General features: G+C 44.9%; 1 long non-coding RNA gene across 1 annotated transcript; it reads right to left on the bottom strand.

Annotated features, from left to right (window-relative positions):
- Window positions 1-21,113: 21,113 nt before the first annotated feature.
- LOC122901908 lies at window positions 21,114-22,954 on the bottom strand. The gene is made up of 3 exons (XR_006383707.1): window positions 22,247-22,954; window positions 21,545-21,705; window positions 21,114-21,248 (listed from the first exon to the last, which is right to left on the bottom strand). It is a non-coding gene; the product is annotated as an uncharacterized LOC122901908 (long non-coding RNA).
- Window positions 22,955-25,642: the final 2,688 nt, after the last annotated feature.

The following is a 25,642-nucleotide window of genomic DNA, read 5'->3' as shown; positions in this document are numbered from 1 at the left end:
GTTAATAAGCGTCCTTCCTGGCGTCAGGTCCCTTCCGAAGGCCGGGGCAGGCCTCGGGTCGCCTTTCGCCCTCCGGCGCCTATGTCCTGCTTTCCCGCCACCCGGGCTCCTGTCGGCGGGATTCGGGAGGAAGGAATCTGACGGACTCCATGCTTCTCCCCAGCGGCCCTTCCAGGGCTGCGGCCGCACGGATCACAGGGCAGAGCGGCCTGGCTTCCTGAAAATCCTAGAAGAAAGTTCTCTGGTCGTTGCATTTGTTCGGAAAGTCTCTGTTTTCTTCCTCACTGGAGGAGGGGACAAGCCAGGAGCGCGCTTTCTTTCTTTCCTTTCTCTCCTCTTGAAGATCCCGTAGGTGGGGATCTTACAGGCCCCTGTCCCGAGCGGCTTTCACGAGGTTTTCACGCCACGTGAGCCACCGCGGGTGAGCGCTGGAAACTCCTCGAAGACCAGGTGACACGCCAAGGGGCCCTTGATCACTGGCCCTGCCGGCTGCTACTTAACAGCCGGCATGTTTGCTGGGAGCCCGAACCACCACCCCCCCCCGCGGGGCGGGGGGGGGCGGTAAATCCGCTGCTTTGGTGACGACCCCACTGTAAGGTGTTGCATCTCTGCATCTTAACGCTCTGTTACGCATCAGCAGCTTCAGTGCCTGGTAAGGAGGACCTCCTGACAGGCGTGCCCCACGGGCCAGGCAAGGGGTCGTGGCCCAGAAAGAAATCGGAAGAGCCAGAGGTGGTAACGCGGAACCTCTAACAAACGCGGGGTTCTTCTGCAGCAGCCACGACGGGTCACAAGTTGCCGGTGTAAGCGGGTGCTTGGGCACAGAATATTCTAGTCAACTGAGAATTACCGTGCCTAAGAGCAGTGGCAGCCTGCTCCCTCTGTAGAATGCTTTTATATTTTCCAAAGGTTTTTCAGATTCATGATTTCATCTGATACACTATCCCTTGAAACTAGGAATCCGATTTCTAGTTCAGTAAGGTGGGTTTCCCCCCCCTAGGAATCTTACACATACTCGCCATTAAAATATGGTGCTACTGGGGCGCCTTGGTGGCTCAGCTGGTTAAGCGATTGCCTTCGGCTCAGGCCATAATCCTGGGGTTCCAGGATCCTGTCCCCATTGGGGTTCCCTGCTCAGCGGGGAGTCTGCTTCTCCCTCTGGGTGTCCCCCCTCTGGTGCTCTCTCTCTCCCATTCTCTTTCAAATTAATAAATCTTTTTTTAAAAAATAAAATGTGGTGCTACACACAAAGAAGAGTTTAACGTGGTAATTCAGAAGACACTTTAGAAGCTTACAACACCTGAGAATGGGGATCATGGGGACAGGAAAAAAAAAAAACCTGCATTCAAATCCAGGCTGTGTGGTTTACCAGCTATGTGACTTGGGGCCAATTGCTTAACCTTTCTGAAACTTTTTTTTCTCATCTGCAAAATGGGGGAAACTCCCTTATAAACGTTTCTGAGTATTAAGTGAGGTAGGTGCATACAAAATATTTTTCAGAAGGCCCTCCATGTATAAAGTGCTTTGTAGACATTATCATTATTTGTAATGTAATTATTGCACAGAATTTTCAGTTTTAACTTTCTAGCTTTCTGATTCCTAGATAAATACAAGTTTATTTCACAATAGTTGTCTGGGCTTTTAAAGAGATACCTATCTCTTTTACCTATCTAAACACATTGAAAAATAAAGGCATCCTGGAACTTATAAAAATTGTATCACTCTCGATTGGACCATAAACCTGTTTAGTCTCCGTCTTGCAGGGAAGACGCAGTCCTGCAAGAGGTTCTGTTTTTATTTTATTACCAATTACTTTATTTTGATATCTGGCTATCTTTTTTTCTCGTTTTTACTTGTTTTGTTTTTCTGCTGTCATGTGGTGGACGTTAGTTCTGCAGGTAATAGAATGGTGAAAGGGATTCATTATCACTTTCATTAAAGTTAATAAGCCCATATGGAGACACGCAGCTTGGCAGAGAGAATACACGTTGCAAAATGGTAAAAACAAAACCATGCCCGTTATGCACAGCTGCGTAGCAAAAGATTGGGGACAAAGCCAACTTTGCCACCACCTTATTTTCAGCCCAGGGCACTGAGCACACATGACAAAGAGGCCGCAGAGAAGGTTCCAGGGGTCAGGCAGAGAAGGTGCCGGGACCACGCAATCAATCCAGGTTTGTCTGGGGAGGAAATCCCCAGAGTGGGCGGTCAGAGCATTTCTGGAAGAGGTGAGCTGGAGCAGGGACTTAGAGGAAACCTTTGCCCGGGGGCCTGGAATTTAAACTGTTGGCAGCTACAACAGCCTGACCTTTAGTGTGAGGCTTGGGGTGGGGGCTGGGAGGGAGAACACAACCAAGCAGGAGATGTGATGACCTTGTATGGATCCCAGCCCCCTGAACAGTGAAACACTCCTGCAAAAGACAGAACCCTCATTTGCTCAGGTTGCAGCCTGTATGGGAGATGTCACAAGGAGGCCGAGTGTGGTAGCGACCTCCAGGGTCATAGGTTTTCTTTCCTGGCACCCTCACTCTCTCCCCCACCAGGCACAAGCTCCCCATTCCCTGGCTTGCCCCCACCCATCTGCCCCATTCCCTCATTTTTAAAACAGTGAATGAGAGGCCTCACCTACTGCCTCTTTCATAGGAGTATGGCAAAGATTAATGATAGGGACCTAAATGCTCCTCGGGGTGGTTCTGCACGATTATTTCTTTTCAGCATACCACTCTCCGTGATGTTTTCCATACAGACCTGTCAGCTTCCCTGAAACAAACCAGAGAGTGGGTTGTTACACAATTGACCATGTCCTGGGGATGTGGAGCGGTGCCTAGGGCTTTAATGTGCACACTCAGCTCTAGGTTAGACTCCCTGGTGGACCGGATATTGAGTGTAAGGGGCGGTGCAGAGGGAGACTGGCTGACCTGAGAATCTAGAAGCCAGCATATAAGAGCAAATGAAAGGGAAAAAAGAAAAAAGAAAATGAAAGGGAAAAAAGGTTACAGAGAATAACCTTCTGAAGGAGACCAGTGGTCTGTTCCACTTATTTTTAAGGAACTCCAATAATGTATTTGGCCAAAATCAACATAGAATTAGAAAAAAAGAGATCCATAAAAAAGATAAATTACTATAAGAAACAGAACACCACCGGCTGAGGGCACAATTCATTTCATTTCATTTGTTTGTTCAAATTTTTCCTCTTCATAAAAAAGGATTTGCGGCAGCAAAGACCTACTATTTTACCGGGTGTCTATCTCTCTATATTATATGCATTATGTATAGTATATATTCTATATAGAATAGAACAAGATTAGATAAAGCAATTCAGGCAAAGGAAAGTCGGGCTAAATAATGAAAGGAAGCTGAAGTGAAGGTAGTTGGCACAATCATTACACAGGAAGTCCTCTGCTCTGTTCAAAGCACATCACAAATCAGTCCTCGGACTGTCAGGTATCAATTCAAGTAATTCCATGATCAGTTACAAAATCAAGGTAGTTATAAAGGAAAAGCCTATAAATTGCTTAAAAAAAAATCACAGATATTTCCTGTTGGTCTCCCTGAAATATAACGTCATCTGTTAAGTAAAGGCCTTTTCATAGAAACAAGACTCAACAAGTGTGGGTAGAGTTTCTATTGAATTGGAGTGATATCCATACAATATAATATCCCTAAAATAAACAGGTTGCCCTGTTAACCTTTCCTTCAGTTTCAGTTTTCATTGCCATACAGCCAGGTTGGCTTAGAGAAACAGGGTTACACCTTGAAAAGTGTTTAAGTGTGCCAGTCTCCAAGCCTTTGTGAGGAAATGCCATAGGCAAGAAGACTCAAACATGTTAACACAGTAAAAGGATTTTAAAGTTCTAGTTTTGGGGTGTGTACGCTGTCTTTGCACTCAGTCTGCCTTTGTTTTAACTTGCACAAATTCTGAACCTATATGGAAGCTTTGGGTCTCTGGAGTTTTCACCCAGGACAGGAAGAAACATTTATGTCCATGACAGAATCTGAATTTTTGCCAAACTTTGAAAGAAAACCAGTTTTAAAATATTAGTTAGCCTATGTGTATATACGTAGCTAAAAGATAAATGGACAAACAATAAAGAGAGAGAGAGAACCTGTCGCCCTCGACCCGCAAGGACGACAAGAAGCCCCGGTTCAGATGTATCTTCTCTCTCTTTATTTCCGCAAGTCCACACACTTATATACGTTTACATGACCAGTCAGCGAGCAGGGTGCAGGAGGGAGCAAATCAGGCTGCGCACCTAAACGAACAACTTCGCTAGCAACCAATGCTGTTTACCTCCTCTTTGGGCGTTCCGCTTAGTCTCACGAGGCAATCCTAACCTGGCAATAGCCAGGCGCCATCTTTTAATGGCGGAGGCCGCCCTGGCCAGGGGCCTGCCTCCGACAAGAACCTTCTTGTTACTTGGTTGAATGTGTCCAAAAAATCAAGAAAAATTGTTCCTGTGATTTGGATGTTGTATTCTTGAAAATTCACACACACACACACACACACACACACACATACTGAATCCCTATCTGGGGGAGTTGGCAATCTTTTTGACCTGTCAGAGCTGTAGGATCAAACCCCAGGTTTCTAGGAAAAGTGTGTTCTAACACCATTCAACTTGGCAGCTCTTCCTGGGACAAATGGAAACCGTAGAACACGCAGCTGGGATGACACCATCTCTTGGATCCCCACAAACATAAGCAAGGAAGGTTAAGGGGCCAACACTAGAGGCAGGACCACCGGCCCCCACTACATGGTCTCTGGTCCAGAAAATGACATCATTAAAATTATCCCAGGACTGGGGCTCCTGGGTGCCTTAGTTGTTAAGCGTCTGCCTTCGGGTCCTGATGCCAGAGTCTTGGGATCGAGCCCCACATCGGGCTCCCTGCTCAGCGGGAAGCCTGCTTCTTCCTCTCCCACTCCCCCTGCTTGGGCTCCCTCCCTCCCTCTCTCTCTCTCTGTCAAATAAAAAAATAAATAAATAAAATCTTTAAAAAATTTATCCCAGGACTTTAGAGTTGACTCCTTTGAGGGTCAGCCACACCAGCACGCAAACTTCTGTGCTTTATTTCTGTAGAGCTAAGTCTGTTTATATCCCCTTCCTCCATGCAGGTAAGAGTTCTTATTTAACACTTATGGACAACTAGGAGATAGCTAGTAATATGGCATCGAACCAATCTGACAGGTAATAAGAATGTTGACCATAAAAATTTTCTAACCTGAGCCAAGATATCCTTTGGGATATCTTAGTGAAATAATGTGCTACCAGAAGCCCAGTACTTACTATAATCCATAATTTAATTATATTTTCCCTCTGGATACCAAAGGGAAAAATATATTTACCTCCCTCTTTAAAAAATGGATAGAGATAGCCCTGGGAAATGGGAAGAAACTGGACGTAAAAATCAGATTTACCTAGGTTTGAAATCCAGCTTACCACTTAAAACCTTGGTGACCCTGGTCAAATTGTGAAATCTTCTCGGGGCCCAGTTTATCCATAGTTAATACAGAAACCACAATCTCCAACCTGTAGGATTGTTGAAAAGAGTCAATGGGATATATAACGTACCTGTGGCGTCAGAGGCCAGACAGGACAGCTAATATTGCTTTAATTGTTTTTCTTAAAAAAATTCTGATGCACTTCTGGGGGGGCCATCCACCCCGTCCGCTCTAATCTACCCCCATGAGAGAGAGTTTGTGAAGTGGATGGCCACGGTTAGAGACATTCTGTCACAGCAGACTAAGCAGCAGAATGGAGACTCGTGTCATGACCATCGTGCTTGACTTAGACGTTAGGTACTGACTCGGGCTCTGGGTAAGTCAAATCTGTTAGTGGTTGCTGGAAGTGAGAACATATACACTTGGAAAATCTCTGTGATTTGAGAGTTGTGCCCGTCTGACGTGTATATATTTTAAATCAAATCATGGTTTTTCTTTTCTTTTCTTTTCTTTTTTTTTAATTTTTATTTATTTATTTGAAGGAGATGGTGGGGCAGGGGGAAGGGAGAGCAGACTCCGCCCTGAGCAAGAGCGGGAGGTGGGCTCATTGTCAGGACCCTGAGATCATGACGGGAACCTAAACCAAGAGTCAGTCACCTAACCAACGAAGCCACCCGGTTGTCCCCAAGCAAATCGTGGTTTAAGTGTTCAAGGAGTTGGCAAGTTAAGACTCAGCTGTTGTCAATTCTAGACTGTCACGAATGTTCTCTATAAATCTATCTATTGGAGAGATCGTGTTAATTTCCTGTGAGCTTTTTCTCTTTGGGTCAGGCCTAGAAAGTTTGCAACAGTGTGACGGGCCCCTGCCTAAGGATGCCACAGACTTTCACTAAGTAGGGCAGTTATGTTTAAAGCAAAGGCAGAGGGGTGCTTGGGTGGCTCAGTCGTTGAGTCTCTGCCTTCAGCTGTGGTCATGATCCCCAGGTTCTGGGATGGAGCCACCCATTAGGCTCCCTGCTCAGCGGGAAGCCTGCTTCTCCCTCTCCCACTCCCTCTTGTGTGTTCCCTCTTGTGTTCCCTCTCTTGCTGTCTCTCTCTGTGTGTCAATTAAATAGATAAATAAAATCTTCTAAAATAAATAAATAAAAATAAAGCAAACATGACAGTCCACATTGTGTAGGAAAATCTTGGAGTTCAGTTTAAAGGTTGTTAGATTCTTGTAGAAGGTGCCATGTATTTCTTAACCACAACCAGGAACCATTCGTCCTATGATACTAAAAAGCCACATTCCTAGAAGCTTTTAATGGATGGTGATTGTCCAAGAACTTGGCACCAAGAGTAACAACAGGCACGCATATAAACATTTTCAACATACTTTACAAGTATTATCTCATTTAATCCTTATTATAATCCTCTGTCACTGACTCTGTTATTATCTGCATTTTACAGATGAGGACACTGAAGTAGAGATTTTCATGAGTTTACCTAAGGTACAGAGTTAGGAGTAATGAGCTGGATTTGAATTGGGGTCCCAGGGCGCATGCTCTCAACATTTATGTGAAATTGCCCTTTGGAGAGGTGAGCATCTGGGCAGTTTCCTCTTAAGAGACAGACTACCTCCAGGATGTTTGCCCAGGGATAGGAGAACCTGGCAGAGCCTAAGGTCTACCACCATAACCTGTAACCCTGAGAATCCATCATGGTTCACGCTGAGACATGACCCTTCTTCCTCTGCAGCTCTGTCCCAACCAGCTGGCCCCCTGTGTTCTCCACCTGTGAGTATGAGCTGACCTCTCTCCACAGCAGAGCTGGGCTACATGCCCTGGCCCTGTTGTCCGTGAAGCCTCACAGTCTGCTAGTTTATGTGGAATGCTGGCATGAGAAGAATGAGCTCAGGTTTCCAAATTCTTGGCACTCTGGCACTCTTGCAAACCATCCTTCCAGTTCTGTCCTTGGCCCCCAGACAGCTCTTTATCAGACCTAGAACTCTTACAGAACTCGAGATTATGAAAGGACTTGCGGGAGGGGGGGGCAGCATTCTCGCAGCCCTCACAAAGAAGTATCTAGGCAAAATGTTTTTAAAATTTCAGAGCCCGGCATCATATCACGGCATCTCCTTTCAAACCGAAACTGATTTCTTTGAGACCCGGAGAGAATACAGGACCATAAGCAGTTTTAAGTTTCACTCGGGAAAGGTGGTGGAGTTTGGGACCTCTCCCCTCTTACCCTCCTTCCCTTCCCTGCCCCACTCCTCCCCACTGCCCGCTTGCCATTCTGTCCCCACACCCAGCACTCAGAGGTTGCTGGCTTGTCTGGATGTTTAAGAGCAGCATGGGTTTGCATTCTTTAGTCCTAATCTCTACCAACAATGCAGAATCCCCAAGGAATGCCAGATAAAATAAGCTGCCTCGGTTTAGGTTCACTTAATTGACTTGCATCACTTTTTGTTGGGGTGAAGGGGGGGGTGGCTCAGGGCCATTGTTTGCCTTCTTTCTGCTTGATCAGTGATGTTTAGACCTGAGTGTATCTTCTAGTATTGTTTGTTTGGTTTGATCACTGAGGAGCGTCCTGGTAATTCATCAGAAAGGGAGTTGGGACCTTGCGGATCTTTCTGCCATTCCAGCATTTATCTGTCGTGTAATTACAATGAGCCGGAAAGTTGCGTGATTGCGATTTGACAGGTCTTTGGCTCTTACCTCTTCCCGTCCTGATGAAGACGAATGGGGTCTGACCCCTTGTGTTGGTAACCTGCCATTAAACCCCCCAAGTGACCCACTTTGAAGTTGATCCCCTCTCAGGCTGAGTCCTTCCTTCTTGGCCAGTCATCCCTGCTTTTCTTTTGGGGCTTTCTCTCTTGTTCCTGCTTTTTGCTTGCTTTCTTGTCCATTCTCTTCCATCCATCATTTTGCCTTAACTCCTCCTTTTTTTAGATTCTGCCCTTTTACCCACCAACTTTCCCTTTCCAGCCTGTGACTTGATTGTCTCATCTCTCTTCTCTTCCTTCTACTGTTCCTTTTCCTTCAAGTACAGCCTTCCCCCAGTGCCCCAGGTGCAAAATACATTCCTTGCTCAAACGCATTTCCTCCTTGAAATCCTTGGTTCTCAACCAGGAGGGATTCAGAATGCAGAAATGCAGCGATATCTGGAGAGACTTTTTTTTTTTTTAAAGATTTTATTTTTTTATTTGACGGACAGAAGTCACAAGTGGGCAAAGAGGCGGGGAGGGGCAAGCAGGCTCCCTCCTGAGCAGGGAGCCCGATGTGGGGCTCCATCTCAAGACCCTGAGATCATGACCTGAGCCGAAGGCAGAGGCTTAACCCACTGAGCCACCCAGGTACCCCTAGAGAGATGTTTGATTGTCACGGTGGGGAGGATGCTGCTGGCTTCCTGTGGGTCAAGGCCAGGACATCGCTTACCCTCCTGCAATGTACAGGTCAGCCCCTCCCCCCGCCCAACTGCACACAACACAAAACTGTCTGGCTCAAGACGTAAATAGTGTCAAGGTTGAGAAATCCTGGCCTGTGGACATTGACCCATCTCTGTCTTTTTTATCTTTTATCTCCTATTTCCAAATCCCAGTTGCTTAATCCCTCCCGTCCCTAAGCCTGTCTCCCATCTTCTTGCTAGTCTTTCTCCAAGCCCTGGCATTCTTCTCCTTGGCTGCATCTCCTTTATACCTTTAAACTCAGTCAGATCCTATCTCTTAGACTCTTTCTGTCTCCTTCCTTTCTTGCCTCCGTGTTCCCATCTTAGTTCAGCGCTTCCCTTATCTCTCGGCTGTCCTACAGTGGCTGGAGGATCTGGGAAAATATTTGTCTTGGATTCTGTTTATTCTCCAAGTTTTCACAAATCCCATACAGCCCTTAAGCTTCTGGTTAAGACCCTTCTTCTGGTTAAGACCCTCAAGCCTCTCTTGAGCACATCACACGTGCCTGCGGGTGCAGGCCGCCTCCTTCTGCACACCTGCTGCTGGCCACGGAGGCAATTCTGTCCTTTCTGCAGTACACTGACGCTTCCTCGCAGCTTGCACTGGTGCGGCACTTTAAGAGGGAAGAAACAACTTCCTCTACCTTCATTCATTTAAAAAAAAAAATCAAATGAGTATTTACTGTATGACAGGCAATGCTGGGTATGTTAGGGAATAAGGTAAGAGAACGGCAGTCTCCAGGGAGCCCCGGCCCTTATGGGGCGATGAGCAAGATAATTAAAGACACCCAAACCAGCTATGGCTTGCCGTGAACAGTCTGCCTGCAGCAAGCAAGGGGCTATCAGAGCAGGGAGGAGAAAACACCTGCGTTGGTTTCCTATGGCGGTTATAAGTTACCACAATTCAGTGGCTCGAAACAACATTTATTATCTTGTGGTTCTAGAAGCCAAGAGTCCAAAATAGGTCTCGTGATGTCCTAACATCAAGGTGCCAGGCAGGATTCATTCCTTCTGCGGGATTTGGGAGCAGGTTTCGGTAGGTGAGGGAAGGGAGGAACCAGAGAGCTTATGCCTTTTTCTTTGAAGACTAGCATAGGGCCTGTTGGTTAACCGTTTGCAGGCAAAGAGATGGAGTGAATGCGTGAATGAAGAAATGGTAGCAGCCCTTTGTGGGGAGCATCCAGCAAAGCAAGGAGGGAAGCATCAGGGGTCACCCATCACCAGTTCCCTTTCAGCTGACCTCAGAGCTAAGGCTCCTCTCTCACAGGTGAATGGATTGAGAAGTACAGGCATCAGGTGGACACCCATGTGGCTTGGTGGCATGGCCACAAGAACCCAAGCATGCTGGGATGTCTCGGTGGCTTAGTCTGTTGAGCATCAGCCTATGACTTTCGTTGTGATCCCAGGGTCCTGGGATCGAGTCCTGCATCAGGCTCCTTGCTCATCTGGGAGCCTGCTTCTCCCTTGGCCGGCTGCTCCCCCTGCTTGTGCTTTCTCTGACAAAGAAAGAAAGAGAGAGAGGAAGGAAGGAAAGATGGAAGAAAGAAAGAATGCAGGCATGCTACATTGCTTTCTCTCCTCCAGTACCACCACTAAAGCCCAGCATTCGGATAAAGACCATTGTAACTGGAGATTCTCAGATGGGAACCCACAGCACAAAACACCTGTGGCTCTATAAGGAGCCCCTCTACCACTTGTGACAGCCCCGTGGCTCTGGGTTTCTACTTCTCCCTCCTTGCAAAACCACTATTGATGTTTAACCATCTCAAAGAAAGGGGTCAGAAGGCATATGGTTTAGAGTACATATGCTTAACAACCCCCCCCTTTTAAAGAGTTTATTTATTTGACAGAGATCATAAGTAGACAGAGAGGCAGGCAGAGAGCCCGATGCAGGGCTTGATCTCAGGACCCCAAGACCATGACCTGAGCCAAAGGCAGAGGCCTTAACCCACTGAACCACCCAGGCACCCCTTAACAGCCCCTTTTAACAAAGAATATTTTCTTTCTCTTAAGGCCAAACCCCTTCCCCCCACTGTGAGCGATTAATGAATGAAAGCAGATTGAGTCGTGTGGTTACCATAGGAAACTCTACCCTTCGGGACGCATCTAGCCTCATCTCTGGAAATAAAGATATTTTTGAAAAGTGTGCAAGCTGCTCTAGCGCATTGATAGGATGCCTTACAACATTATGAAACTTGTAGCCAACAGTGACGCTTTTGAGGCTGGCTCTATTTTTCTTCTGGCCCGAAGTCCCTGAAATATAAGGTCAAGGTTAAGAAAACTTAGAGCAGTAGTTTGAGGGATTGAAGGAAACAGGAAAATTTAGCATACGCCTTCAAAATGCTGTCGTTCCTGTGGGGGGACTTCAGTACAGAAAACTTGGTGTTAAGGAAGAGATTTTCTTCCCCCTGAGATCAAATGGATCACAATACATTCGAAGTCCTTTTGCCGAAGCATTATCACCTTCTATTTTCCCACGAGAAGGGCCTTTTCCCTGTGGTTCTGTGGGTGTCCCCGAGAGGGCCGTAATCCTGTTTGTGATACCACTATTGCCAGGCTCGGGTGCTGGTGCCAGACCAGGGATTACAGGCACATTCTTTGGTGCTCTGTGAAATTAATGTGGTCTCGGGGAGAACACAGGCCTCCCGGGATCCCTATCAAGGTTCATCTTGTGTCCTATTGTGTCTCAACAATTCTGCCCATCCTTTATCAACTGTCCACTATATTCCAAGCACCGTTCTAAGTGATTACTGATGTGATTTCATCCAGTCCTTACAGCAAGCCTGCCATGTAAAACTGATACCCATTTCATAGACAAGGAAAACTGAGGCCAGGAAAGGTCAATCACTCATTGAGGACCACCGGGCTAGTAAGCAGTGGGACCTGAAATCAGACACAGGCTGTCTGGTCTGGGAACACGCATGCTTAGCCACAACCCTCTCTGGCTCTGGCTCTAGAGAGAAAGGGAATTTTGCATAAGAAGTCACTATCCATGTCCCTGTCCCCACAGAAACCTCACCTTGTCTGTCACCATTGTTTCCCTTGGATCCCATCTCCATAGAGCCCTCGGAGTCCCCTAGTAGCCTGTCACCAGACCAGACAGCTTGGGCTTTGCCGGCAGACAAGGTCTGGAGTTTCCTTAAGGACAGAGGAAGTGAATCCAAAGTTCATCCCACATCACGTCCTGTGGTGAGTGCTTGTCATCCACGATTAGCTGGTCAAATTGGGTGCTTTATGGTATCGAGGTTCTAAGCAGTCCCTGTGTGAGCTAGACAGCTCTGCTGAGCTCCGTGGCCACAAGCTAGGGGCCTAATTTCAGGCAGCCACCCTGCAAAGTCATAAAGAGGGACTTTGGTGAGCAGATGGCAGTGGATGGCTGCAAATTTTATCACAGTCAGAAAAGCTTCAGGCATGTGTGGGGGTGAAGCATGTACGTGCAGATGAAAGGAAGACGTGTTGCTCCCTCGTTTACGAGAAAACATGCAGAGCCATTGGGATTTATCTAGAGCCTGGAGCCCAAGTTGAAGATTTAAGACAAGGAAACTTATACATTTTTGAATATTTTATTTAGGTCTTATGCATAATAATCTCTTTTTTTTTTTTTTTAAAGATTTTATTTCTTTATTTGACAGACAGACAGAGATCACAGGTAGGCAGAGAGGCAGGCAGAGAGAGAGGGGAAAGCAGGCTCCCTGCGGAGCAGAAAGCCCGATTCGGGGCTCGATAGCAGGACCCTGAGATCATGACCTGAGCCGAAGGCAGAGGCTTTAACCCACTGAGCCACCCAGGCGCCCCGCATAATACGCTCTTAATAAATGCTTGCTGAATCAGAAGAAAAAAGGCCTGGGACGCCTAGGTGGCTCTGTCAGTTAAGTGTCCGCCTTCAGGTCATAATCCCAGGGTCTTGGGATCAAGCCCCACATGGGGCTCCTTGCTCAGCAGGGAGCCTGCTTCTCACTCTGCCTGCTGCTCCCCTGCTTCTGCTCTCTCTCTCTGACAAACAAATAATTTTTTAAAAAACGGTTTATTTAGCACATCACAGCATTCTCCATATATAACATGCACATCTCCTATCTGTTAAATGATTCCACTATGGTTGAAGAAGGGATCCAATCATGCTCATTTCATATGTCAGTTACGCACCATTTGCAAAGTTTTATCATCATCACCATCGTCACCATCACCATCCTAGTACTGAAGAAGACCAGGTGCTCTGAGTAGGAACACCGAGAGCTGGTATCCAGCGTCCAGACTGGCCTGTCTCACTGGGACCACATCCATTTAGCCCTCAGCTGGGCCGGAGGCTAGAAGATAGGTTGGCTGCCTTGCTCAGCCCCCTGTTATTTGATTTTTCTGGTTCTTTTCTATCATCCTAGCTTCTGGGGGTTTCCAGCTACAGCTGACTTTCCTGAGGAAAAAACACAAGTAGCAGAGGAATGACTGCGTGTGTAGGGGACCCTATGACAAAGGACTTAACAGAACCCCAGAGATAAAGCAGGTGGTAAGCTAGACGAAAAGCAGACGCCCACCCCAGCAGGAGCCAGACGGGCTCCCTGGGTGGACAGAGGGCCGAAGTAGAGGCATCTGGACAGCAAGGCTCTGTCTGCAGCACTTAAGGATGAGACCCAGGACTGGAGTGTCATTCCCCTCTTCCTGAATCTGGGTCAACGCTTCCGGCTCGTCAGTTATTATTACTCATGTAATTAACAGACAGCGGTGGGTTTCCGAGACCCTCTAGACGCCAGTTCTTCTGGAAGCTCCTCACTGCTTAGCCACCCCACCAGACCCAAGCCATCTGGCCAAGGGAGAGGAAATAGAATTAAAATTCCATCCGAAGCTTTCCCTCCTGGCACAGTTCGGCTGGGAGGCAGAGGAGGAGAGGTTGGAAGTTGCGGTTTAATGAGGTGTTGTGATTGTTGGAGGTGGCCGGGTCCTGCAGGGAGGTTACTGTAATCACGGTGAGGTCTGCCAGAGGCAACGGTGAGCAGACAGAGGACCGGGCGGGCGAGGAGGCATCTGTGCGCCCTGCGCTGAGTACGCGCCCCCCATGGGCATCACCACCTCGTTGGGAGACCACGGCCTCACTTTTAGGGACCAGAGGAATGTAAATGTTTTATGATGATCAGAAGGGAATGGTGCCTCCCCTTCCAATTTACTATGGACTCTGAAAAACAGTCTGAGGGGTTTGAAGTGGCGGGGGGGTGGGAGGTTGGGGTACCAGGTGGTGGGTATTATAGAGGGCACAGCTTGCATGGAGCACTGGGTGTGGTGAAAAAATAATGAATACTGTTTTTCTGAAAATAAATAAATTGGGAGAAAAAAAAAAAAAAGAAGGGAATGGTGCCTTCCCGCCTTCTCCAAGGCTAACAAACCACCGAGCCTGAAAGGAAACAGCTTTGTCATCGCCCCACCCCCCACGCCCCGTTGAGATGTTAGGGAAAAGCCTTGTGCAACAACTTGGCAGTGATGGAATGAGTAAGCGCTCTTGCTCCTCTCTCGCATTCCCCATCAAGGACTGCTCTCCAGACGGTTTCTAACACCTCATATAATTCAATCATGAGGGCCAGCTAGCTGTTTGGGTTTTTTGTTTGCATTTATTTCACTTCGGGGGCAAGTGTTTCTGGAGAGAAACGATGTATTTTAGAAACAAATCCGGGAAGCGGCCGTCCTCGTTGCCGCTCATGGTCGCAGACCCACTTCCCAGCGCTCGGACCCGAAAGCATGGGTTTCGGAGCACAGGCCCAGCTGGCCAAGGTTGCCGCCACTTACTCATCTTCCTCTAAGCTTCCCAAATGTCTTCCCGGAATAGACACATGGGGGGGGGTGTTAGTTATAATCTCACATCGTCGTCGTCCTCCTCCTCCTCCTGAGCACATCCAGGGGTTGCCTTTCACATGAAGGGTAAGTGCTTCCATGACTTGGGAGGAAAGTGAAGGAGGTCCTGCCACTCCCCACACCTCCACCCCACATCTAATTGGCCAGAGTCTTGGCCTCCTGAGGAAGGATGCCCCCCCCCACACACACACACTTGTCCAAGCCTCTGCTTCCGTGCACGCCTGACCTGCAGCGGGAGCATCCAGGGCAAGCTGTGGTGAGGCAATGTCCAGGCTGGTGGCTGATCCCATGCTCTTGTGACATCCTTGTTCCTTGATGACTCACACCATTGGCCCACCTGGAATCAGCGATGGATTCTGGAATGAACACAGGCTTGAAACAGCTAGAGAGTGACTTCAAGGAGCCGCCTGGCTGGCTCAGTCCCTTGAGCATCTGACTCTTGGCTTCAGCTCAGGTCATTTGATCTCATGGTGGGGTGGGATACAGCCCCGAGTGGGCTCTGGACTCAGCGGAAAATCTGCTGGAGATCATGTCCCTCTCCCTCCCCCTCTGCTCCTCCCCCTTCTTGCACACTCTCTTTCTAAAATAAATAAATAAAGTCTTTTTAAGAAAGAGACAGCTTAGAGATGCTACTGAGAGGAATGGGAACAAAGCAGCCTTAGGACACAGCCAGGTGTTGGCATTACCCCATGGATTCAAGTCCATGCTGAGCCTTAGTAGTATGGGGCCACGGCCAAGTTTCTCGACCCTTCTAGTCCTCAGTTTCCTCATCTTTAAAATGGGCGTGATGACAATCCTCACTACTTAAGGTCACTGTGAGGTTAGATAACTCATGGAATGTCGCACAGGACAGAGTAGTACTGGACACATTAAATGTGCTGGGTAAACATAGCATATACGTGTATCTGTGAGTGTGTACTTAGTGACCAAGAAATCACAAAGCATCCTAATTCTATCCAACACCTAGATATGTTAGAAAGTCCTTTAGTTATCGCTGTGTCTCACGTCTTCCTCCTGTACAACATTGTGCCACCTCAACGACAGGGCTATTTAAACGACATTTACATAGTGCTGCATTCTATTGAGAGGCCCATTACCAACACAAGATGTCCTTCTGTTATCTTTCATTGGTTCTAATGGAAAGAAAAATCATCTTAACCTTTGTAAGGATCTTCGTGGAACTTGTTCTAGGAGTATTTTATAAATCATTCCCCCTTAGAGTTTGTTTCATATACTATGAATTCTGCACCGTCGGTTAAATAAAGCACAGTGAGCTTTGGGGTTTTCGAGAGAGCTTTCTGAAAGATCCCTGTGGCTAATAATTACTTATCCACAATGACAAGGAGAGAAAATATGAGGAAACCCACATCGCAATGCTCTCTGTGGTGATTCAAGATATGGCCAGTTGGCTGGCAGTTGGAACATACTGGGGCAGATTTTTCTAATTAAGCCTCATTCTGAGAAATATCTTTTTCTCCTTTGACTCATCTGCAACCAAAATGGACTCAATTAACCAAATCACAGATTATATGGGGGGGGGGGTAGGAAATTTGTCCTTTCCAAGCCGTATCGTCTTATATCGCACACTACTGTTATACTGGGTCACGTCACTCATGTGGAAATTCAGAGAAATCTGGGAAATTCCCAGAAAAACTAGTTAACACAGAAGGTTCCCTTACTAATGTTGTGATCATTACACATGGGATGTTAGGCACTCACTGCTTACATGCGACTCTGGATGTTTGGGATTTCAGCAGAATAACGTGTTGGTAAGTGACCAAAAGGGAACTATTCATTATTCTATTAATTGAAGCCATTCCACGATTGCAGAAACATGTTTGTTATTATTTACTCACTGTTTCCAGTTTAGCCAAAGGGACAAATACTCATCTGGGTATTTCAGTGACTCAGGGCTTTAACTTTCTGTTTCCTGGTGTTATGGATTTAACTGCATCCTTCAAAAAGACACGTCTAAGTCTTAACCCCAGTACCTCAGTATGTGGCCCGATTTGGAAATAATCATTGTAGATGTAATTAGTTAAGAGGAAGTCATACTGGGGCAGGATGGACCTTCATCAGTATGACTGATATCCTTAAAAAGAGGAGAAAAGGCATACAAGGAAGGATGGCTATATGACAGGTGGCAGAGGCAGAAATCGTGACAAGGCAGCAATAATCCAAAGACACCAAGGATTGTTGGAAAACACCAGAAGCTAGAGGAGGTGGGAAGAATTCTCCCCTACTGGTTTCAGAGGCAACATGGCCCTGCCAACACCTTGATTTTGAACTTTAGTCCCCCCCAAACTCTAAGATAATAAATTTCTGTCATTTTAAGCCATGCAGTTTGTGGTACTTTGTGACAGTAGTTTTAGAAATCCAATAGTCCCGGTTTGTACATTTCTTTAAACTCTGTTAGATATCAATTTGTAGTATAGAATGGGATAGTTAGGTTCAACACTCCGAACTCAATTCTTCAACCGTTCAGATCTGCTAACACTTCAAGCCTCTTCGATACGTCAGTATTGCTATCCCCTCAGTGGTCAACCAGAAGGCTACACACGGCTCCTTAGAATGCTACACACGGCCCCAAAGTCCTTACAATGAAAGGCCATCGACATTGTGAATTGTCAAAATTCTATGATTTAAAGATTTAATATGTTTGTCTAGAAGAAAATCACTAGAAAGTGTCACCAGCAAAGCATATGTTACTCTTAGTTCCAAGATAATAAATAAACCAGATACGAACTTTTAAAGAAATGTTGTGACTTTTGCTGGCACTGGTGAATTTTGGCTCCTGTCCTAGTTAGCCTCACTGGAAATAGTTGAATTGTTTTAATCACAATGCCTACTAAAAAAAAAAAGTTATAAAGTTGTATAAAACAGATTTTGATCAATCTCTGGGATATACTCCCTTTGTCTTTAGTTGTCTCTCAATGATGTGCCTTACACATTGTGTGGAGGGGCACCTGGCTAGCTCAGTCAGGAGAACATGCAACTCTTGATCTTGGGGATGTAAGTTTGAGCCCCAAGTGTGGAGATTACCTAGAAAATAAAATCTTAAAAAAATAAAAATAAAAATAAATTGTGTAGAAACTTGACTTAAGAACATTGGCAGATGACGATAAGGATAGTTTAAGAAAGTGATTGGGTGGAGAAATATCTACATGCTGACATATTTGCTACCAAGTTTTGTTTGCAAAGCATATTTAATGACATAGGAAATGCTTAATATATATTTTGGTGAGAAAAATTAGGATGAGAAATTCAAATATAGTTTGTTAGTGATTAAACAAAACAAAATCTGTGCATAGAAAAACATAAGGATGACAACTGTTGTGTAGTGGGATTTTAAATTTTATGCTTCTTACTGTCCTCCAAATTCTTAACACGGGCAAAATTGACTTCTCTAATCCCAAAGCAATTTAATGTTAAAAAGTAATTATACCAAAACATTAACACTCATTTTCTGTGTTTTATAATATTGTTGATGATTTTTTCATTCCAAAATAAGTTTTTTTTTTTCAATTTTACAATGAAAGAAAATTAAACTTTAAAAGACATTATGTTTCTGGATGATCTAGCCATATGGGTGTATGTAAGATATTAAAGCTGCTTTAAAATGACCCATGAAGGTATTGTTAAGGTGCTCAGTCCGTTAAGCATCTGCCTTTGGCTCAGCTCATGGTCCCAGCATCCTGGGATTGAGCCCCGTTTTGGGGTCCCTGATTGGCAGGGAGCCTACTTCTCCCTCTCCCTCTGCAGCTTCCCTTGCTTTTGCTCTCTCTCTCTCTCTCTGTCAGATAAGTAAATAAGATCTTTTTAAAAAATAATAAAATAATAAAAAATCTTTAAAAAAGAAAAATAAAAAATGACCCACAAAGCTTTTGAGATGATGTCATGAGGATCTACCATACACATGTTGCAGATAGTGTAAGGGTTCTCAACTCTTCTTTTATTCCCATAGTCATGTGACTTTGCAGTTCCTTCCCTTAGTAGCAGAGAACATTCCTCTACCCCCCTGATGCCAGGCTAGGTCTTAAGATTTGCTTTGGTTAGGGTTAGGGTTAGGGTACAGTGTACCTGTTTTTAGTTCAAGTCTTGAGACTCATCACATTTCTGCTTCCTAATTGACATATCTGCCATCACCATGAGAGGATCCACCATCTCCTTGTATTGCTCCTTTAGCCTGGGTAAAAGAACACACATGGAGCAAGTTCAAGTCCAACCCACAATGAAGAGTGAAGCCCAGCAAGCCAAAATTACTCAGCTGAGCCCAACCTAGATCAGCCAACCTATAGACCTAAGTGCACAAAAGTAAATGTCTATTAATGAAGGCTATTGAGTTTGGGGATGGTCTGTTATACAGCAAAGACTAACTCATAAAATCTCACTGACAAAGATACAATATCGACTTAGATGAGTCAGGGCCCAGTATGGGGACTGACAAAGTATATCAACTCTTTATGATAAAAGGTCCTTACGCTATAGCTTAAAAAATATAAATGACCCTGCATCTTAATGTAGTGCGGTTTTGTGGATTTGTATGTAACTTTCTAATGTGTGTCTATGATAAAATTATTGAATGTATGACATACCACTGCGTTCATATTTAGTTGTCTTTTCTAGCTTTCAGTTAAATCTATGAAATATACATTTTTCACTTGGTCATATTCTGGTTCCCATTGAAAAGTGGTATTTTGAGTTACAATTCTCAATGTTCATTTAGCAGGTTATTCAAAGAATTCTAAGAATATTAACCACAGTGCATGAATATATGGTGTGCGGACTGGAATTATTCCTCTTTTTTAGAGCAAGTTTTTCCAATCTTGGCAGCATCGGCATTTTGAGACACAGAATTCTTCATTGTGGAGAACTGTTCCGTGCCTTGCAAGATGTTCAGCAGCATTCCAGCTGTTTACCCGCTAAGTGACAGTAGCACACGCCGCTATCCCTAGTTGTGAAAGTCAAAAATGTCTCCAAACTTCCCAGAAGGGTACCCTGGGCTTTGGTTTGGTAAGTCAAATTCACAATGATAAATATCACTGGCCACTTTTTAAGGTCTAGGTTTGTAGTAATTCAGACTGTAATAAAAGAATCCAAACTCTAGAGCTTCTTGATTCTTGTGGTCATCATAAATACACTGTTACTGCAATGGGAAAGCCCAAATATGTGTGAATGGCCTGACACGTATATTGTTCTGAACCTATCTACACCGAGTCTGCAGTCAGGCTCTCACCTCCCCCACCACACACATACCGGGCAGCTTGAGGGGGCCATCCTACTCTGGGTATCGTTCTTAGGGTACAGAATCACGACCAGCTTAACACTTCATAAAAATGAACGGGGAATGGCAAAATTCTAACTATAAATGAGGAACTTCAAATACCACCTTACTCAAAGATTCCATTTCTATCAGACAAAGGATGAAGCAAAATTTAATTTCCTGACAGTTTATATGCTTCTGCAGGAATGTGGGCAAGCGCCAGTTAAGTGCAAAACCTAACTGTGGGACGTGTGGTTAAAATTAACCTCACAACTGAGCTCATCATAGCCATGATTATATCCTTTTTGCGGGGGTGGGTACTACGATGAGTTTGAACTACACCTTCAAACTGGACAGTCTGGGAGCAGATCTTCAAACTCTCCATGACCTTTGACATTGGGCTCCTTTGTTAAGCTGCTGAACCTGTGTCCTGGTCTGCAGTATGAGGAGGTTGAACTAAATAGGATTCGTGATCCCTTCCAGCTAAAACATCCTTTGAGTTACCTGATAGTTCACTTCTCAGTGTGTTAGTTAGTTAGTTTAGAGAAAGCAACTGGGATGAGCTGGGGTGTTTTCTTCCTTCTTTCCTTCCTTCCGAGATCTTTTACTTATTTAATTGAGAGAGAGCAGGAGCAGGAGGAGAAGTAACGGGAGAGAGAGAAGCATATTCTTCTTCTTTTTTTTTTTTTTTTAAGGATTTTATTTATTGCGGAGCCTGGGTGGCTCAGTCAGTTAAGCGGCTGCCTTCGGCTCGGGTCCTGATCCTGGGGTCCTGGGATCAAGCCCCTCATCGGGCTCCCTGCTCGGCACAGAGCCTGCTTCTCCCTCTCCCTCTGCTTGCTGTTCTGCCTACTTGCGCTATCTCTCTCAAATAAATAAATAAGATCTTAAAAAAAAAAAAAAAGATTTTACTTATGTATTTGACAGAGAGAGAGAGACAGCGAGGGAGGGAACATTAGCAGGGGAAGCGGGAGAGGAAGCAGCAGCTTTTCCTGCTGAGCAAGGAGCATGACGAGCTCCATCCCAGGACCCTGGGATCACGACCTGAGCAGAAGGCAGACACTTAACGGCTGAGCCACCCATGTGCCCCGGAAGCAGACTCTTAATCAACTGAGCCACCCACGTGCCACCCACCCAGGGAGTTTCTTACAATAAGATTTGTCTTACACTTCAAGTCATTTGCCCAGGAAGATTTTTACCCAAAGCAGCAACACACGCTCCAACACAGTAGAGGGAAGCTTTCCATTCTCATCTGAGGCCCATCAAGAGATCCAGTTTAGAACACTAAGGGAGTGCGCAGAAAAAATTCATTGATGGATCACTGGAAACTGAACAGATTTCAGATTTAAGAACATTATGCCGGAAACACTGGTCCCTTTAAGACAGAGTAGAGGAGGATTACACATGTAATCACATCACAAAGGAGAAAGAAATCCCAGACAGAAATCCCATGCTGGATGGTCAGGACTAATTTCTAAAACCACCACCTCATCAACTGGATTTATTTTATGTGAAAATTTGTGATCAGGCTAAAGAAAGAATTTCCATGGCATGTACAGAAAAAATGGTGGAAAAAATACCTGTCTATTTAGAGGCATTCCTTATAGGTTCCAGTACAAGCTGGGGGGAGAGGAGCCTGTGGATTGGTGAAGAGAGAGAAAAAAATCCTTGCTTCCAGGGTTGTTTACCAGCTGAGATCAAAGGAGTCTCCGGCGCAGCCTCTAAGACACGCTCTCACAATCTGTATGCGCACATATCGGAATGTAAGTGTTTTGTTTTATTTATTTTGTTTTGTTTTGTTTTGTTTTATTGTTTTAAGGTTTTATTTGACAGAGCGAGAGAGCACAAGCAAGGGGGAGGGGCATAGGGAGAGGGAGAAGCAGACTCCCCACTGAGCACGGAGCCCAGTGTGGGGCTCCATCCCAGAATCCTGGCGTCATGACCTGAGCCAAAGGCAGATACTTAACCATCTGAGCCACGCAGGCGCCCCTGTATGTGTTTTGCTGTTTGTTTGTTTTTAATGAAAGGATATAAAAAATAAGTTGTTCTTGTTTTTAAAAAATAAAGTAAGATAAAATAATAAAACATGGTTCTCTTGAGAGAAGGGAATGAGAAAAGACCTTCAATCAATGAGTAAAAGGCGTAAGCTTACAGCCTCCATGAGGCTCACACCCCCATCCTGACTGCCAGTATCTGATCCTTTATTCCTATGGACTACGGACAGGCCACACCACCACAGGGCTCCTTCCTTCCCCCCACACCCCTGCAGCCTGTACCCTTACCTCGTCAGGGTGGAAATATCCAGGCTCACTCTCTGTAAGTTCTTTGCTCATAGACGTGATGCTACAGTTTGTTTGCTTTAAAACAAAGAGGTAGTCACGGAATTTCCTAGTTTCCTCATTTTTTAAAAGTAAATTCCAGTTTTACCAGGAGGGAATTGGAATTTGTATCCAATTTGTATTTGCAAAGATTTAAACAGAACACAGAATGCAAATGGGCTGATCACGGGGGTGGGGGGGTGGAATGACCTGCAGGAGGCATCACAAATCCTTTCTAATGCAAGCTCATCGGTTCTACATTCTTGCCTCTTCTGGGCATACCAGAAATACTTCGTTTAGTTCAAGTGAATGGAAAGATCCAGCACTTGGAAAGAACGGTCACTAGCCTTGTTTGTTCCAATAAACAACTAAACTTCTTATTGCTCAATAAAAATCAAAACTGACAGTTTGTAAAAACCAAAAAACATGAAATCTTGGACTGTGTTTCGGGCTGATTGATATTTCCAGACTCTTACGATGATCCTGAGGGAGAAGCTTATTTAGGTTTCCACAGTGTCAGTGAAAAATACTTCCCTGGAAAACCTGCTACAAATTGGCCAAAAGTTTTTCCAATTCCAATTCCAGTTTGTACGTATTGAAAGATTTTGGGCCCATGGAACAGCCTTAGATGGGAAGTCAGCTGACATCATCCCAAGTTCGAAGACTCCCACAGAATTCTGTAATTAACAATAAGATCAGGTAAAACAGCAAGAATTCGAGAGTTCATCACGATTTCAATTCTCTTAATGCTGCGTCTGTGGCATGTTTTAAAGATTCACTTGACTGAAATAGACTTTAGTTATGTCTCTGTAAGCCAGATGAAGCAGAGACCTGAGGTTAGCAACTGTCTGCACACGGCAAACATGAACAACAAGAATATGTCAAAGGAGAGCTTACCCTTCAAACAGGTTTCTCTGTAAAAGATACTGGTCTAGCCACGTGGGGAGAGATGAATGAATGTGGTACATGTATAACATTGAGGGCTGTGGTAGACGGAATTCCAGAACGGACCTTCAAGATTACCTGCCCTAATCCCTCAAACTGTAAATATAAGATATCACACATCCCCCAAGGAGTGTGAAGGTCATAGTATTAACACTGGTCCTCGCGGCCTACCAGTCAAATCCACTGATCTGTTTCAGTCAGACGCCACCAAAAATATGCCTGGGGCAGGCCCAGAGTCAGATTTAAATTCCAATTAACTTATGTTACAGTAACTAACCTGCCGAATTCAATACCATACTGATTTTTTTTTTTTTTTGGCTATACAACTAATTGTAATTATATAGGGCATCATTTATTGGTTAAAAAAAATACTGGGTCTCGAAATTGTACGGTAGCTGTCTATTGTGTCCCTGAACAAATTAGCTAGGGTTTTATATAATGGACAGGGCTATTTGCTGTTTTTCTGTAGAGAAAGCTGAACACTCATTGAACTCTTACAAATAAATAATTGGATTTATTTGAACATGATAATGTTACCATATATAATTCCTTTGGATAATCCTCTTTTTAATTGTAATGCCATCAATGAGATATCAGGTTCTTTGTGTTTTGTTTGTTTGCTTTTCCCATGACTGAAGGAGGAAATACTCATACGGAGGAAATTCTATCTAAATAAATGTGGCAACTGGTTTAAAGAAACTGGGTACTCTTGTTGATGACATTATGAGTATGCTCACTTGGGTTGCTTTGCTTTTTTGTACTTTTTGTTCATTCGTTTATATTATTTATATATAAATATTTATATTACTTATGTACATATTCTAATGTAAGTATATTATTTATATACATTTAAACATAGTGTTTATATTATTTATATGTAAATACTTAAATATTTATATTATTTATATATAAATATATATTCCTGTAGTCAATTATTCCAGAACATGTGTTGACACTTTACTGTGTGCTGTGTTGGGAAACAATGACAGACACAGCCTCTACTCTTACGAAGACTAAAATCACCTATGAGATGATATTGTTGCCAGCTTGCCCGTGTAGGCTCTGTGTTAGGTACTGAACATGGGTTATCTCTCCCTTTGTTTCTTTTTTTTTTTTTTTAAGATTCTATTTACTGATTTGACTGAGAGAAAGAGCACAGGCAGGGGGAGTGACAGGCAGAGGGAGAGGGAGAAGGAGGCTCCCTGCTGAGCAGGGAGCCGATGCGGGGCTCCATCCCAGGACCTTGGGATCCCGACTTGAGCTGAAGGCAGATGCCCAACTGACTGAGCCCCCCAGGGGCCCCTGGGTAATCTCTCTTAATCCTCACAACCTGATGAGGTATACAGCCCCCTCTCCTGTGAGAATTGAGGCTCAAAGTCAGATAATCAATGTCACACAGCTACAGGGCAGTAAATGTGGGATTCAAATCTGACTTCAAACCCATGTTTTGTTTTGTTTTGTTTTTAAAGATTTTATTTATTTATTTGACAGAGATCACAAGTAGGCAGAGAGGCAGAGAGAAAGAGAGCATGGGAAGCAGGCTCCCTGCTGAGCAGAAAGCCGGATGCCAGGCTCAATCCCAGGACCCCGAGATCATGACCTGAGCCGAAGGCAGAGGCTTAACCTGCTGAGCCACCCAGAAGACCCCAAACCCATGTTCTTAACTGCTTTCCTGGCCTTCTTTTTTTTTCTAATCACTCTTCAAGATCAAACCTCCTATTCTTTTTTCTCTTTTTAAAGATTTCTCTTTTTAAAGATTTTATTTGTTTATTTGAGAGAGAGAGAGAGCCAGCCCATGAGTAAGGGGTTGGGAAAAGGGAGAAGCAGCCTCCCCATTGAGCTGGGAGTCTGATGCGGGGCTCCATCCCGGGACCTGGGGATCCTGACCTGAGCTGAAGGCAGGCACTTAACGACTGAACCACCAGCTGCCGCATAAACCTCCCGTTCTTGTTAGGTGAATCACTCTGCTCCTCCAACAAAAACGCTCAGGCTTTGCCCTTGTCAGATAGCCAGATCCTCACAGGCAACCCAGTCCTCTATGTCTGACCTGAGCTGCTTCTCTGTGTCCTCACTGGGTCCCTAACCCACCCCCACTTCTCCAGCCCCTAACCCTCTATCACATCCCCACCCTACTCCCCACATATGAAGCCATTTTGTCTATTCACCTAATGTTCCGGACTAAATGATAAATTCCAAATCAAATTATAAAATTCCCCCAAAGGGACACCTGGGTGGCTCAGTCAGTTAAGTGTCTGCCTTCAGCTCAGGTCGTGATCTCAGGGTCCTGGGATTGAGCCCCGCATGGGGATCCCTGCTGAGTGCAGATGCTATTTCTCTCTCTGCCTCTGCCCCTCCCCCTGCCTGGACTCCCTGTCAAATAAATAAATAAAATCTTCAAAAAAAAAAAAGTAATAA

This window comes from Neovison vison, chromosome 3 (genome assembly GCF_020171115.1).
Source record: "Neovison vison isolate M4711 chromosome 3, ASM_NN_V1, whole genome shotgun sequence".
Classification (NCBI taxonomy): Eukaryota; Metazoa; Chordata; class Mammalia; order Carnivora; family Mustelidae; genus Neogale; species Neogale vison.
The sequence above is the reverse complement of the archived record's forward strand: the minus strand, read 5'-3'. Positions and strand labels throughout refer to the sequence as shown.